Source organism: Bombina bombina, chromosome 2 (assembly GCF_027579735.1).
Source record: "Bombina bombina isolate aBomBom1 chromosome 2, aBomBom1.pri, whole genome shotgun sequence".
Lineage (NCBI taxonomy): Eukaryota > Metazoa > Chordata > Amphibia > Anura > Bombinatoridae > Bombina > Bombina bombina.
The window spans coordinates 759,440,236-759,456,273 of NC_069500.1; positions in this window are offsets into that span (position 1 = coordinate 759,440,236).

The window sequence follows — 16,038 nt, forward strand, 5'->3', positions numbered from 1 at the left end:
TCTCTCTTTGCCTACAAGCCTCAGCAGATAATTCAAATATATTCACATATTTGCCCTGCTGTATTTTTCTAATTGTCCTTGGTTTCAAATGACTGTGCAATGATGGAGTATAAGATGGGAAGGAATCGCCGTGTAAGGCCACTTTCCTTTCTGGGATTAAGTTAATAGGTGGACGCTTGTCCCCCACTATAGTGGTGCTCTGCACAGCTTCTGGGGAACCTACCACAAGCTGCGCCTGCGCCATGCTGCCAACTGCGCCTGACTGCATTACCTGCCACATTTTCTTTACCATGGCAAACATGCGCTTCTGACCCTTACCCCTTAGCCCAAGTGAAGTGTCACTGTCACATTCAGATTCAGACAGGGATGAGTCAACCTGGTCATGTCGGTCATGTGTAAATGTAAAGGGCTTACCAGGAATGGCCATTGCACCGTCCTGATGATCCATACCGGAGGTGGAAGGACCAGGAACAGCCCCGTTGTCCTGCTGCAAGGAATCAGCCGTGCTCTCACGCTGCTGTGCATCCGCCTGCTCCTGTGGAATAACCGCCGAAGCCGAAGGCCTATCAACCTGGTTTGCTTCCATGCTCAGATCCCCTTGAGACGCGTTCTGTAAAAAAGAAAACAGGTCGCGAGCACTACGGACACCGGCAAAGGGGGGGTTAATAGGACCTAAGCCTGACCTATTATTTGCATGTAAGCCTGCTTGTCCTAATTCATTTGGCCTTTCATGCCCCACATTCACATTCCTACCCTGTAACTGAATTAATGAAGCAGGATTGTCCCTTAACTCATGTGACCGTGATGTTGGTAACACATTCAAAGCATCATTTGCAATTCTACATACCCTCACATTCGAAACACTCATAGGTTCAGCTTGTGCATTCACACTAGAATTCCCCAACTGCGCCACAGCGCGTGCATTCATATTGAGACTCAAAGGATCAGCCTGTGCATTCATACCAGACATCCCTAACTGCGCCACAGCGCGTACATTCATGTGGGGTGAGGTCGCACAACTTAGCTGAGAATCTGCCCTAATTTGCTGAGAATCTAACCTATTGTGCTGAACTGCGACATTAGCTTGCCCCTGTGCGGTATGCTGCTGCGCCGCAATAAGCTGACCATGAGCGCTATGTTGGCGCGCCAAATTAACTTGTCCTTGAGCCTGGGCGTGCTGACCCTGCGGTTCAATCGCACTTATTAGCCCTCCTGGATTGAAATCTGATTGAGAATCTATCGCAGTGGTTCTCACTAACATGCCCCTACCTAAGGGGTTCAACCTGTTAGCTCTCGTTGAAGCCCCCCTCCTACTTTTGAGGCCTTTATGCGTGACCCCGCTAATTGAATCCTGAGCCCTGCTGCCAGTAAATTGCAACCTGGTATTAATGCGAGATGGCGCCTTCCGTTGCCGAACTTGAGGACCCCTTCGGCCCCATAACCCACCCCCGGCCGCCATCCTCTCATGGTGCTCACCTTCCTGGAGCTGCAGAGGATGCGACCGTCCCCGCGAAGTCCCGACGCTGAAACCGGAACCGGAAGTGGATGGGCGCGTGACCGGAACTTCCGGTTGCGCACTTACCATTGGACCCTGAGGACCCGCGGCCTGGTTTGGAGGACCGGACACCGACGCCGCGTGGAGCTGGAGCAGAGGACCCGCCGGAGAACCTGGAGGACCCGACGGAGGAGCCTGCATACCCGCCGGGGACATCGCCGCAACTAAAGACACCAGGATGGAAGACACCGCCGAGACCGCCGACGGAGGAATCGCGGCCATGAGGGAGGATACCGCTGCTTCAGGTAAGCCTTGTTGCGGTGTAGAGACGGGCTGGGGGTCTAATAATGGCAGAAGCGGGCCCAGCTCTTGAGAGGGCATGCTGCGCCGGCGCCGAGGCCAAAATTTCAGGGCCATCTGCCATAGTAGGCAAAACGGAGGTTAATAGAGAGGGGCCCCGTGTAATGGCTAAATCTGCCTCATTGTCTGCACTCGCACGGCGTGTTGAGCCCCTATCTAACCTGGGCCTAGCTACAGGGGTAATTGAGGTTTCAACATAGGCCTCAACCGGTACATGTGAAGCTACCGAAGGTGGACTGGAAGCCTGAGGCCTAGCCTGAGGGCCAGTTGCTTGGAGACAGGCTGATTGCTCATCCGGCCTAGCCATTGCCACTGAGGCATAGGCTGAATCGTCTCCTTCCACCCCCTGACCTGCTGCATGTATATCTAACCTGCTAACTGTGTGACTCATAATGTTTGTCTGTGGTATACTAGTACTAGGCCTAGTCTCAGTAGTATACTGTGTAGGTGGAATTATGTCATCTAGCTCTTCAATGTCATCCAGTGTACTTATCTGTTTTTTCTGTTTTCCAGATCCAGGTTTCTCAAACACCAACTCGTGGAAGCGCTGAGGAGGGAGTTTAGATCGTCTGGATCGCTGCATTGTTCACAGAAATTAAAAATCACCCTGAACAATAACAGAAAGAACTCGTCTGCACCGGATTCCAGGAAGAAGAGGGCCAGGAAGCTGATGATCCCCACTTTTAAGGTGAGTAGTGGGCCCCTCCCTTGCATGCAACATTGTTGCAACTAACCTCCCTAGCCAGCCCTCTTCTCCTATCTCTCCCTACGGCTTTAACCCTTAGCTTTGCTCCAGGCCCAATTGTGCCCTACACTGCCTATTTAATCAGTATTGCTTAGCTGTGTGTGTGTGTATGTATGTGTATGTATATATATATATATATATATATATATATATATACACATACAAGCACGTGTATATATGTGTATATATATATCTGTGTGTGTGTGTCTAGGCTCAATGCCGCACACAAGCGGTATCAAGCCTGCACAGAGAAAAAAATTTTTGCACACAATGAAAAAAAATTAGAGGGAACATTGGTAGTGGGTAGCAGGTGCTGTTAGTCTACGTGCTGTCAAGTAGTAGGTAGCAGGTGCTGTTAGTCTACGTGCTGTCAGGTAGTGGGTAGCAGGAGCTGCTAGTCTACGTGCTGTCAGGTAGTGGGTAGCAGGTGCTGTTAGTCTACATGCTGTCAGGTAGTGGGTAGCAGGTGCTGTTAGTCTACGTGCTGTCAGGTAGTGGGTAGCAGGTGCTGTTAGTCTACATGCTGTCAGGTAGTGGGTAGCAGGTGCTGTTAGTCTACGTGCTGTCAGGTAGTGGGTAGCAGGAGCTGCTAGTCTACGTGCTGTCAGGTAGTGGGTAGCAGGTGCTGTTAGTCTACGTGCTGTCAGGTAGTGGGTAGAAGGAGCTGTTAGTCTACGTACTGTCAGGTAGTGGGTAGCAGGTGCTGTTAGTCTACGTGCTGTCAAGTAGTAGGTAGCAGGTGCTGTTAGTCTACATGCTGTCAGGTAGTGGGTAGCAGGTGCTGTTAGTCTACGTGCTGTCAGGTAGTGGGTAGCAGGTGCTGTTAGTCTACGTGCTGTCAGGTAGTGGGTAGCAGGAGCTGCTAGTCTACGTGCTGTCAGGTAGTGGGTAGCAGGTGCTGTTAGTCTACGTGCTGTCAAGTAGTAGGTAGCAGGTGCTGTTAGTCTACATGCTGTCAGGTAGTGGGTAGCAGGTGCTGTTAGTCTACGTGCTCTCAGGTAGTGGGTAGCAGGAGCTGTTAGTCTACGTGCTGTCAGGTAGTGGGTAGCAGATGCTGTTAGTCTACGTGCTCTCAGGTAGTGGGTAAAAGGTGCTGTTAGGCTACGTGCTGTCAAGTAGTAGGTAGCAGGTGCTGTTAGTCTACGTGCTGTCAAGTAGTAGGTAGCAGGTGCTGTTAGTCTACGTGCTGTCATGTAGTGGGTAGCAGGTGCTGTTAGTCTACGTGCTGTCAGGTAGTGGGTATAAGGTGCTGTTAGCCTACGTGCTGTCAGGTAGTGGGTAGCAGGTGCTGTTAGTCTACGTGCTGTCAGGTAGTGGGTAGCAGGTGCTGTTAGTCTACGTGCTGTCAGGTAGTGGGTAGCAGGTGCTGTTAGTCTACCTGCTGTCAGGTAGTGGGTAGCAGGAGCTGTTAGTCTACGTGCTGTCAGGTAGTGGGTAGCAGGTGCTGTTAGTCTACGTGTTGTCAGGTAGTGGGTAGCAGGTGCTGTTAGTCTACGTGCTGTCAGGTAGTGGGTAGCAGGTGCTGTTAGTCTACATGCTGTCAGGTAGTGGGTAGCAGGTGCTGTTAGTCTACGTGCTGTCAGGTAGTGGGTAGCAGGTGCTGTTAGTCTACGTGTTGTCAGGTAGTGGGTAGCAGGTGCTGTTAGTCTACGTGCTGTCAGGTAGTGGGTAGCAGGTGCTGTTAGTCTACGTGCTGTCAGGTAGTGGGAAGCAGGTGCTGTTAGTCTACGTGCTGTCAGGTAGTGGGTAGCAGGAGCTGTTACTCTACGTGCTGTCAGGTAGTGGGTAGCAGATGCTGTTAGTCTACGTGCTGTCAGGTAGTGGGTAGCAGGTGCTGTTAGTCTACGTGCTGTCAGGTAGTGGGTAGCAGGTGCTGTTAGTCTACGAGCTGTCAGGTAGTGGGTAGCAGGTGCTGTTAGTTTATGTGCTGTCAGGTAGTGGGTAGCAGGTGCTGTTAGTCTACGTGCTGTCAGGTAGTGGGAAGCAGGAGATGTTAGTCTACGTGCTGTCAGGTAGTGGGTAGCAGGAGCTGTTACTCTACGTGCTGTCAGGTAGTGGGTAGCAGGTGCCGTTAGGCTACGTGCTATTAGGTAGTGGGTAGCAGGTGCTGTTAGTCTACGTGCTGTCAGGTAGTGGGTAGCAGGTGCTGTTAGTCTACGTGCTGTCAGGTAGTGGGTAGCAGGTGCTGTTAGTCTACGTGCTGTCAGGTAGTGGGTAGAAGGAGCTGTTAGTCTACGTGCTGTCAGGTAGTGGGTAGTAGGTGCTGATAGTCTATGTGCTGTCAGGTAGTGGGTAGCAGATTCTGTTAGTCTACGTACTTTCAGGTAGTGGGTAGCAGGTGCTGTTAGTCTACATGCTGTCAGGTAGTGGGTAGCAGGTGCTGTTAGTCTACGTGCTGTCAGGTAGTGGGTAGCAGGTGCTGTTAGTCTACGTGCTGTCAGGTAGTGGGTAGCAGGTGCTGTTAGTCTACATGCTGTCAGGTAGTGGGTAGCAGGTGCTGTTAGTCTATGTGCTGTCAGGTAGTGGGTAGCAGATTCTGTTAGTCTACGTACTTTCAGGTAGTGGGTAGCAGGTGCTGTTAGTCTACATGCTGTCAGGTAGTGGGTAGCAGGTGCTGTTAGTCTACGTGCTGTCAGGTAGTGGGTAGCAGGTGCTGTTAGTCTACGTGCTGTCAGGTAGTGGGTAGCAGGTGCTGTTAGTCTACATGCTGTCAGGTAGTGGGTAGCAGGTGCTGTTAGTCTACGTGCTGTCAGGTAGTCTGTAGCAGTAGCTGTTAGTCTACGTGCTGTCAGGTAGTGGGTAGCAGGTGCTGTTAGTCTACATTCTGTCAGGTAGTGGGTAGCAGGAGCTGTTAGTCTACGTTCTGTCAGGTAGTGGGTAGCAGGTGCCGTTAGTCTACGTGCTGTCAGGTAGTGGGTAGCAGGTGCTGTTAGTCTACGTGCAATCAGGTAGTGGTTAGCAGGTGCTGTTAGTCTACATGCTGTCAGGTAGTGGGTAGCAGGAGCTGTTAGTCTACATGCTGTCTGGTAGTGGGTAGCAGGTGCTGTTAGTCTACGTGCTGTCAGGTAGTGGGTAGCAGGTGCCGTTAGTCTATGTGCTGTCAGGTAGTGGGTAGCAGGTGCCGTTAGTCTACGTGCTGTCAGGTAGTGGGTAGCAGGTGCCGTTAGTCTACGTGCTGTCAGGTAGTGGGTAGCAGGTACTGTTAGTCTATGTGCTGTCAGGTAGTGGGTAGCAGGTGCTTGTTAGTCTACGTGCTGTCAGGTAGTGGGTAGCAGGTGCTGTTAGTCTACGTGCTGTCAGGTAGTGGGTAGCAGGAGCTGCTAGTCTACGTGCTGTCAGGTAGTGGGTAGCAGGTGCTGTTAGTCTACATGCTGTCAGGTAGTGGGTAGAAGGAGCTGTTAGTCTACGTGCTGTCAGGTAGTGGGTAGCAGGTGCTGTTAGTCTACGTGCTGTCAGGTAGTGGGTAGCAGGAGCTGCTAGTCTACGTGCTGTCAGGTAGTGGGTAGCAGGTGCTGTTAGTCTACGTACTTTCAGGTAGTGGGTAGCAGGTGCTGTTAGTCTACATGCTGTCAGGTAGTGGGTAGCAGGTGCTGTTAGTCTACGTGCTGTCAGGTAGTGGGTAGCAGGTGCTGTTAGTCTACGTGCTGTCAGGTAGTGGGTAGCAGGTGCTGTTAGTCTACATGCTGTCAGGTAGTGGGTAGCAGGTGCTGTTAGTCTACGTGCTGTCAGGTAGTCTGTAGCAGTAGCTGTTAGTCTACGTGCTGTCAGGTAGTGGGTAGCAGGTGCTGTTAGTCTACATTCTGTCAGGTAGTGGGTAGCAGGAGCTGTTAGTCTACGTTCTGTCAGGTAGTGGGTAGCAGGTGCTGTTAGTCTACGTGCTGTCAGGTAGTGGGTAGCAGGTGCTGTTAGTCTACGTGCAATCAGGTAGTGGTTAGCAGGTGCTGTTAGTCTACATGCTGTCAGGTAGTGGGTAGCAGGAGCTGTTAGTCTACATGCTGTCTGGTAGTGGGTAGCAGGTGCTGTTAGTCTACGTGCTGTCAGGTAGTGGGTAGCAGGTGCCGTTAGTCTATGTGCTGTCAGGTAGTGGGTAGCAGGTGCCGTTAGTCTACGTGCTGTCAGGTAGTGGGTAGCAGGTGCCGTTAGTCTACGTGCTGTCAGGTAGTGGGTAGCAGGTACTGTTAGTCTATGTGCTGTCAGGTAGTGGGTAGCAGGTGCTTGTTAGTCTACGTGCTGTCAGGTAGTGGGTAGCAGGTGCTGTTAGTCTACGTGCTGTCAGGTAGTGGGTAGCAGGAGCTGCTAGTCTACGTGCTGTCAGGTAGTGGGTAGCAGGTGCTGTTAGTCTACATGCTGTCAGGTAGTGGGTAGAAGGAGCTGTTAGTCTACGTGCTGTCAGGTAGTGGGTAGCAGGTGCTGTTAGTCTACGTGCTGTCAGGTAGTGGGTAGCAGGAGCTGCTAGTCTACGTGCTGTCAGGTAGTGGGTAGCAGGTGCTGTTAGTCTACGTGCTGTCAAGTAGTAGGTAGCAGGTGCTGTTAGTCTACATGCTGTCAGGTAGTGGGTAGCAGGTGCTGTTAGTCTACGTGCTGTCAGGTAGTGGGTAGCAGGTGCTGTTAGTCTACATGCTGTCAGATAGTGGGTAGCAGGTGCTGTTAGTCTACATGCTGTCAGGTAGTGGGTAGCAGGTGCTGTTAGTCTACGTGCTGTCAGGTAGTGGGTAGCAGGTGCTGTTAGTCTACGTGCTGTCAGGTAGTGGGTAGCAGGTGCTGTTAGTCTACATGCTGTCAGGTAGTGGGTAGCAGGTGCTGTTAGTCTACGTGCTGTCAGGTAGTCTGTAGCAGTAGCTGTTAGTCTACATGCTGTCAGGTAGTGGGTAGCAGGTGCTGTTAGTCTACGTGCTGTCAGGTAGTGGGTAGCAGGTGCTGTTAGTCTACGTGCTGTCAGGTAGTGGGTAGCAGGTGCTGTTAGTCTACATGCTGTCAGGTAGTGGGTAGCAGGTGCTGTTAGTCTATGTGCTGTCAGGTAGTCTGTAGCAGTAGCTGTTAGTCTATGTGCTGTCAGGTAGTGGGTAGCAGGTGCTGTTAGTCTACGTGCTGTCAGGTAGTGGGTAGCAGGTGCTGTTAGTCTACGTGTTGTCAGGTAGTGGGTAGCAGGTGCTGTTAGTCTATATGCTGTTAGGTAGTGGGTAGCAGGTACTGTTAGTCTACGTGCTGTCAGGTAGTGGGTAGCAGGTACTGTTAGTCTACGTGCTGTCAGGTAGTGGGTAAAAGGTGCTGTTAGGCTACGTGCTGTCAGGTAGTGGGTAGCAGGTGCTGTTAGTCTACGTGCTGTCTAGTAGTGGGTAGCAGGTGCTGTTAGTCTACGTGCTGTCAGGTAGTGGGTAGCAGGTGCTGTTAGTCTACGTGTTGTCAGGTAGTGGGTAGCAGATGCTGTTAGTCTACGTGCTGTCAGGTAGTGGGTAGCAGGTGCTGTTAGTCTACATGCTGTCAGGTAGTGGGTAGCAGATGCTGTTAGTCTACGTGCTGTCAGGTAGTGGGTAGCAGGTGCTGTTAGTCTACGAGCTGTCAGGTAGTGGGTAGCAGGTGCTGTTAGTTTATGTGCTGTCAGGTAGTGGGTAGCAGGTGCTGTTAGTCTACGTGCTGTCAGTTAGTGGGAAGCAGGTGCTGTTAGTCTACGTGCTGTCAGTTAGTGGGTAGCAGGTGCTGTTAGTCAACATGCTGTCAGGTAGTGGGTAGCAGGAGCTGTTACTCTACGTGCTGTCAGGTAGTGGGTAGCAGGTGCTGTTAGTCTACGTGCTGTCAGGTAGTGGGTAGAAGGAGCTGTTAGTCTACGTGCTGTCAGGTAGTGGGTAGCAGGTGCCGTTAGGCTACGTGCTATTAGGTAGTGGGGAGCAGGTGCTGTTAGTCTACGTGCTGTCAGGTAGTGGGTAGCAGGTGCTGTTAGTCTACGTGCTGTCAGGTAGTGGGTAGCAGGTGCTGTTAGTCTACGTGCTGTCAGGTAGTGGGTAGAAGGAGCTGTTAGTCTACGTGCTGTCAGGTAGTGGGTAGTAGGTGCTAATAGTCTATGTGCTGTCAGGTAGTGGGTAGAAGATTCTGTTAGTCTACGTGCTTTCAGGTAGTGGGTAGCAGGTGCTGTTAGTCTACGTGCTGTCAGGTAGTGGGTAGCAGGTGCTGTTAGCCTACGTGCTGTCAGGTAGTGGGTAGCAGGTGCTGTTAGTCTACGTGCTGTCAGGTAGAGGGTAGCAGGTGCTGTTAGTCACTGTCAGGCAGTGGGTAGCAGGTGCTGTTAGTCTACGTGCTGTCAGGTAGTGGGTAGCAGCTACTGTTAGTCTACGTGCTGCAAGGTAGTGGGTAGCAGGTGCTGTTAGTCTACGTGCTGTCAGGTAATGGGTTGCAGGTGCTGTTAGTCTACGTGCTGTCAGGTAGTGGGTAGCAGGTGCTGTTAGTCTACGTGCTATCAGGTAGTGGGTAGCAGGTGCTGTTAGTCTACGTGCTGTCAGGTAGTGGGTAGCAGGTGCAGTTAGTCTACGTGCTGTCAGGTAGTGGGTAGCAGCTACTGTTAGTCTACGTGCTGCAAGGTAGTGGGTAGCAGGTGTTGTTAGTCTACGTGCTGTCAGGTAATGGGTTGCAGGTGCTGTTAGTCTACGTGCTGTAAGGTAGTGGGTAGCAGGTGCTGTTAGTCTACGTTCTGTCAGGTAGTGGGTAGCAGGTGCTGTTAGTCTACGTGCTGTCAGGTAGTGGGTAGCAGGTGCTGTTAGTCTACGTGCTGTCAAGTAGTGGGTAGCAGGTGCTGTTAGTCTACATGCTGTCAGGTAGTGGGTAGCAGGTGCTGTTAGTCTACGTGTTGTCAGGTAGTGGGTAGCAGGTGCTGTTAGTCTACGTGCTGTCAGGTAGTGGGTAGCAGGTGCTGTTAGTCTGCATGCTGTCAGGTAGTGGGTAGCAGATGCTGTTAGTCTACGTGCTGTCAGGTAGTGGGTAGCAGGTGCTGTTAGTCTACGTGCTGTCAGGTAGTGGGTAGCAGGTGCTGTTAGTCTACGAGCTGTCAGGTAGTGGGTAGCAGGTGCTGTTAGTTTATGTGCTGTCAGGTAGTGGGTAGCAGGTGCTGTTAGTCTATGTGCTGTCAGGTAGTGGGAAGCAGGTGCTGTTAGTCTACGTGCTGTCAGGTAGTGGGTAGCAGGAGCTGTTACCCTACGTGCTGTCAGGTAGTGGGTAGCAGGTGCCGTTAGGCTACGTGCTATTAGGTAGTGGGTAGCAGGTGCTGTTAGTCTACGTGCTGTCAGGTAGTGGGTAGCAGGTGCTGTTAGTCTACGTGCTGTCAGGTATTGGGTAGAAGGAGCTGTTAGTCTACGTGCTGTCAGGTAGTGGGTAGTAGGTGCTGATAGTCTATGTGCTGTCAGGTAGTGGGTAGCAGATTCTGTTAGTCTACGTACTTTCAGGTAGTGGGTAGCAGGTGCTGTTAGTCTACATGCTGTCAGGTAGTGGGTAGCAGGTGCTGTTAGTCTACGTGCTGTCAGGTAGTGGGTAGCAGGTGCTGTTAGTCTATGTGCTGTCAGGTAGTGGGTAGCAGGTGCTGTTAGTCTACGTGCTGTCAGGTAGTGGGTAGCAGGTGCTGTTAGTCTACGTGTTGTCAGGTAGTGGGTAGCAGGTGCTGTTAGTCTATATGCTGTCAGGTAGTGGGTAGCACGTACTGTTAGTCTACGTGCTGTCAGGTAGTGGGTAGCAGGTACTGTTAGTCTACGTGCTGTCAGGTAGTGGGTAAAAGGTGCTGTTAGGCTACGTGCTGTCAGGTAGTGGGTAGCAGGTGCTGTTAGTCTACGTGCTGTCAAGTAGTGGGTAGCAGGTGCTGTTAGTCTACGTGCTGTCAGGTAGTGGGTAGCAGGTGCTGTTAGTCTACGTGTTGTCAGGTAGTGGGTAGCAGATGCTGTTAGTCTACGTGCTGTCAGGTAGTGGGTAGCAGGTGCTGTTAGTCTACATGCTGTCAGGTAGTGGGTAGCAGATGCTGTTAGTCTACGTGCTGTCAGGTAGTGGGTAGCAGGTGCTGTTAGTCTACGAGCTGTCAGGTAGTGGGTAGCAGGTGCTGTTAGTTTATGTGCTGTCAGGTAGTGGGTAGCAGGTGCTGTTAGTCTACGTGCTGTCAGTTAGTGGGAAGCAGGTGCTGTTAGTCTACGTGCTGTCAGTTAGTGGGTAGCAGGTGCTGTTAGTCAACATGCTGTCAGGTAGTGGGTAGCAGGAGCTGTTACTCTACGTGCTGTCAGGTAGTGGGTAGCAGGTGCTGTTAGTCTACGTGCTGTCAGGTAGTGGGTAGAAGGAGCTGTTAGTCTACGTGCTGTCAGGTAGTGGGTAGCAGGTGCCGTTAGGCTACGTGCTATTAGGTAGTGGGTAGCAGGTGCTGTTAGTCTACGTGCTGTCAGGTAGTGGGTAGCAGGTGCTGTTAGTCTACGTGCTGTCAGGTAGTGGGTAGCAGGTGCTGTTAGTCTACGTGCTGTCAGGTAGTGGGTAGAAGGAGCTGTTAGTCTCAGTGCTGTCAGGTAGTGGGTAGTAGGTGCTAATAGTCTATGTGCTGTCAGGTAGTGGGTAGAAGATTCTGTTAGTCTACGTGCTTTCAGGTAGTGGGTAGCAGGTGCTGTTAGTCTACGTGCTGTCAGGTAGTGGGTAGCAGGTGCTGTTAGTCTACGTGCTGTCAGGTAGTGGGTAGCAGGTGCTGTTAGTCTACGTTCTGTCAGGTAGAGGGTAGCAGGTGCTGTTAGTCACTGTCAGGCAGTGGGTAGCAGGTGCTGTTAGTCTACATGCTGTCAGGTAGTGGGTAGCAGCTACTGTTAGTCTACGTGCTGCAAGGTAGTGGGTAGCAGGTGCTGTTAGTCTACGTGCTGTCAGGTAATGGGTTGCAGGTGCTGTTAGTCTACGTGCTGTCAGGTAGTGGGTAGCAGGTGCTGTTAGTCTACGTGCTGTCAGGTAGTGGGTAGCAGGTGCTGTTAGTCTACGTGCTGTCAGGTAGTGGGTAGCAGGTGCAGTTAGTCTACGTGCTGTCAGGTAGTGGGCAGCAGCTACTGTTAGTCTACGTGCTGCAAGGTAGTGGGTAGCAGGTGTTGTTAGTCTACGTGCTGTCAGGTAATGGGTTGCAGGTGCTGTTAGTCTACGTGCTGTAAGGTAGTGGGTAGCAGGTGCTGTTAGTCTACGTTCTGTCAGGTAGTGGGTAGCAGGTGCTGTTAGTCTACGTGCTGTCAGGTAGTGGGTAGCAGGTGCTGTTAGTCTACGTGCTGTCAAGTAGTGGGTAGCAGGTGCTGTTAGTCTACATGCTGTCAGGTAGTGGGTAGCAGGTGCTGTTAGTCTACGTGTTGTCAGGTAGTGGGTAGCAGGTGCTGTTAGTCTACGTGCTGTCAGGTAGTTGGTAGCAGGTGCTGTTAGTCTACATGCTGTCAGGTAGTGGGTAGCAGATGCTGTTAGTCTACGTGCTGTCAGGTAGTGGGTAGCAGGTGCTGTTAGTCTACGTGCTGTCAGGTAGTGGGTAGCAGGTGCTGTTAGTCTACGAGCTGTCAGGTAGTGGGTAGCAGGTGCTGTTAGTTTATGTGCTGTCAGGTAGTGGGTAGCAGGTGCTGTTAGTCTATGTGCTGTCAGGTAGTGGGAAGCAGGTGCTGTTAGTCTACGTGCTGTCAGGTAGTGGGTAGCAGGAGCTGTTACCCTACGTGCTGTCAGGTAGTGGGTAGCAGGTGCCGTTAGGCTACGTGCTATTAGGTAGTGGGTAGCAGGTGCTGTTAGTCTACGTGCTGTCAGGTAGTGGGTAGCAGGTGCTGTTAGTCTACGTGCTGTCAGGTAGTGGGTAGCAGGTGCTGTTAGTCTACGTGCTGTCAGGTATTGGGTAGAAGGAGCTGTTAGTCTACGTGCTGTCAGGTAGTGGGTAGTAGGTGCTGATAGTCTATGTGCTGTCAGGTAGTGGGTAGCAGATTCTGTTAGTCTACGTACTTTCAGGTAGTGGGTAGCAGGTGCTGTTAGTCTACATGCTGTCAGGTAGTGGGTAGCAGGTGCTGTTAGTCTACGTGCTGTCAGGTAGTGGGTAGCAGGTGCTGTTAGTCTATGTGCTGTCAGGTAGTGGGTAGCAGGTGCTGTTAGTCTACGTGCTGTCAGGTAGTGGGTAGCAGGTGCTGTTAGTCTACATGCTGTCAGGTAGTGGGTAGCAGGTGCTGTTAGTCTACGTGCTGTCAGGTAGTCTGTAGCAGTAGCTGTTAGTCTACGTGCTGTCAGGTAGTAGGTAGCAGGTGCTTTTAGTCTACGTGTTGTCAGGTAGTGGGTAGCAGGTGCTGTTAGTCTACGTGCTGTCAGGTAGTGGGTAGCAGGTGCTGTTAGTCTACGTGCTGTCAGGTAGTGGGTAGCAGGTGCTGTTAGTCTACATTCTGTCAGGTAGTGGGTAGCAGGAGCTGTTAGTCTACGTTCTGTCAGGTAGTGGGTAGCAGGTGCCGTTAGTCTACGTGCTGTCAGGTAGTGGGTAGCAGGTGCTGTAAGTCTACGTGCAATCAGGTAGTGGTTAGCAGGTGCTGTTAGTCTACATGCTGTCAGGTAGTGGGTAGCAGGAGCTGTTAGTCTACATGCTGTCAGGTAGTGGGTAGCAGGTGCTGTTAGTCTACGTGCTGTCAGGTAGTGGGTAGCAGGTGCCGTTAGTCTATGTGCTGTCAGGTAGTGGGTAGCAGGTGCCGTTAGTCTACGTGCTGTCAGGTAGTGGGTAGCAGGTGCCGTTAGTCTACGTGCTGTCAGGTAGTGGGTAGCAGGTACTGTTAGTCTATGTGCTGTCAGGTAGTGGGTAGCAGGTGCTTGTTAGTCTACGTGCTGTCAGGTAGTGGGTAGCAGGTGCTGTTAGTCTACGTGCTATCAGGTAGTGGGTAGTAGGTGCTGATAGTCTATGTGCTGTCAGGTAGTGGGTAGCAGATTCTGTTAGTCTACGTGCTGTCAGGTAGTGGGTAGCAGGTGCTGTTAGTCTACGTGTTGTCAGGTAGTGGGTAGCAGGTGCTGTTAGTCTACATGCTGTCAGGTAGTGGGTAGCAGGTGCTGTTAGTCTACGTGCTGTCAGGTAGTGGGTAGCAGGTGCTGTTAGTCTACATGCTGTCAGGTAGTGGGTAGCAGGTGCTGTTAGTCTACGTACTGTCAGGTAGTCTGTAGCAGTAGCTGTTAGTCTACGTGCTGTCAGGTAGTGGGTAGCAGGTGCTGTTAGTCTACGTGTTGTCAGGTAGTGGGTAGCAGGTGCTGTTAGTCTTTATGCTGTCAGGTAGTGGGTAGCAGGTACTGTTAGTCTACGTGCTGTCAGGTAGTGGGTAGCAGGTACTGTTAGTCTACGTGCTGTCAGGTAGTGGGTAAAAGGTGCTGTTAGGCTACGTGCTGTCAGGTAGTGGGTAGCAGGTGCTGTTAGTCTACGTGCTGTCAAGTAGTGGGTAGCAGGTGCTGTTAGTCTACGTGCTGTCAGGTAGTGGGTAGCAGGTGCTGTTAGTCTACGTGCTGTCAGGTAGTGGGTAGCAGATGCTGTTAGTCTACGTGCTGTCAGGTAGTGGGTAGCAGGTGCTGTTAGTCTACGTGCTGTCAGGTAGTGGGTAGCAGGTGCTGTTAGTCTACGAGCTGTCAGGTAGTAGGTAGCAGGTGCTGTTAGTTTATGTGCTGTCAGGTAGTGGGTAGCAGGTGCTGTTAGTCTACGTGCTGTCAGTTAGTGGGAAGCAGGTGCTGTTAGTCTACGTGCTGTCAGTTAGTGGGTAGCAGGTGCTGTTAGTCTACATGCTGTCAGGTAGTGGGTAGCAGGAGCTGTTACTCTACGTGCTGTCAGGTAGTGGGTAGCAGGTGCTGTTAGTCTACGTGCTATTAGGTAGTGGGTAGCAGGTGCTGTTAGTCTACGTGCTGTCAGGTAGTGGATAGAAGGAGCTGTTAGTCTACGTGCTGTCAGGAAGTGGGTAGCAGGTGCCGTTAGGCTACGTGCTATTAGGTAGTGGGTAGCAGGTGATGTTAGTCTACGTGCTGTCAGGTAGTGGGTAGCAGGTGCTGTTAGTCTACATGCTGTCAGGTAGTGGGTAGCAGATGCTGTTAGTCTACGTGCTGTCAGGTAGTGGGTAGCAGGTGCTGTTAGTCTACGTGCTGTCAGGTAGTGGGTAGCAGGTGCTGTTAGTCTACGAGCTGTCAGGTAGTGGGTAGCAGGTGCTGTTAGTTTATGTGCTGTCAGGTAGTGGGTAGCAGGTGCTGTTAGTCTACGTGCTGTCAGTTAGTGGGAAGCAGGTGCTGTTAGTCTACGTGCTGTCAGTTAGTGGGTAGCAGGTGCTGTTAGTCTACATGCTGTCAGGTAGTGGGTAGCAGGAGCTGTTACTCTACGTGCTGTCAGGTAGTGGGTAGCAGGTGCTGTTAGTCTACGTGCTATTAGGTAGTGGGTAGCAGGTGCTGTTAGTCTACGTGCTGTCAGGTAGTGGGTAGAAGGAGCTGTTAGTCTACGTGCTGTCAGGAAGTGGGTAGCAGGTGCCGTTAGGCTACGTGCTATTAGGTAGTGGGTAGCAGGTGATGTTAGTCTACGTGCTGTCAGGTAGTGGGTAGCAGGTGCTGTTAGTCTACGTGCTCTCAGGTAGTGGGTAGCAGGTGCTGTTAGTCTACGTGCTGTCAGGTAGTGGGTAGAAGGAGCTGTTAGTCTACGTGCTGTCAGGTAGTGGGTAGTAGGTGCTGATAGTCTATGTGCTGTCAGGTAGTGGGTAGCAGATTCTGTTAGTCTACGTGCTTTCAGGTAGTGGGTAGCAGGTGCTGTTAGTCTACGTGCTGTCAGGCAGTGGGTAGCAGGTGCTGTTAGTCTACGTGCTGTCAGGTAGTGGGTAGCAGGTGCTGTTAGTCTACGTGCTGTCAGGTAGTGGGTAGCAGGTGCTGTTAGTCTACGTGCTGTCAGGTAGTGGGTAGCAGGTGCTGTTAGTCTACGTGCTGTCAGGTAGTGGGTAGCAGGTGCTGTTAGTCTACGTGCTGTCAGGTAGTGGGTAGCAGGAGCTGTTAGTCTACGTGCTGTCAGGTAGTGGGTAGCAGGTGCTGTTAGTCTACGTGCTGTCAGGTAGTGGGTAGCAGGTGCTGTTAGTCTACATGCTGTCAGGTAGTGGGTAGCAGGTGCTGTTAGTCTACGTGCTGTCAGGTAGTCTGTAGCAGTAGCTGTTAGTCTACGTGCTGTCAGGTAGTGGGTAGCAGGTGCTGTTAGTCTACGTGTTGTCAGGTAGTGGGTAGCAGGTGCTGTTAGTCTACATTCTGTCAGGTAGTGGGTAGCAGGAGCTGTTAGTCTACGTTCTGTCAGGTAGTGGGTAGCAGGTGCCGTTAGTCTACGTGCTGTCAGGTAGTGGGTAGCAGGTGCTGTTAGTCTACGTGCAATCAGGTAGTGGTTAGCAGTTGCTGTTAGTCTACATGCTGTCAGGTAGTGGGTAGCAGGAGCTGTTAGTCTACATGCTGTCAGGTAGTG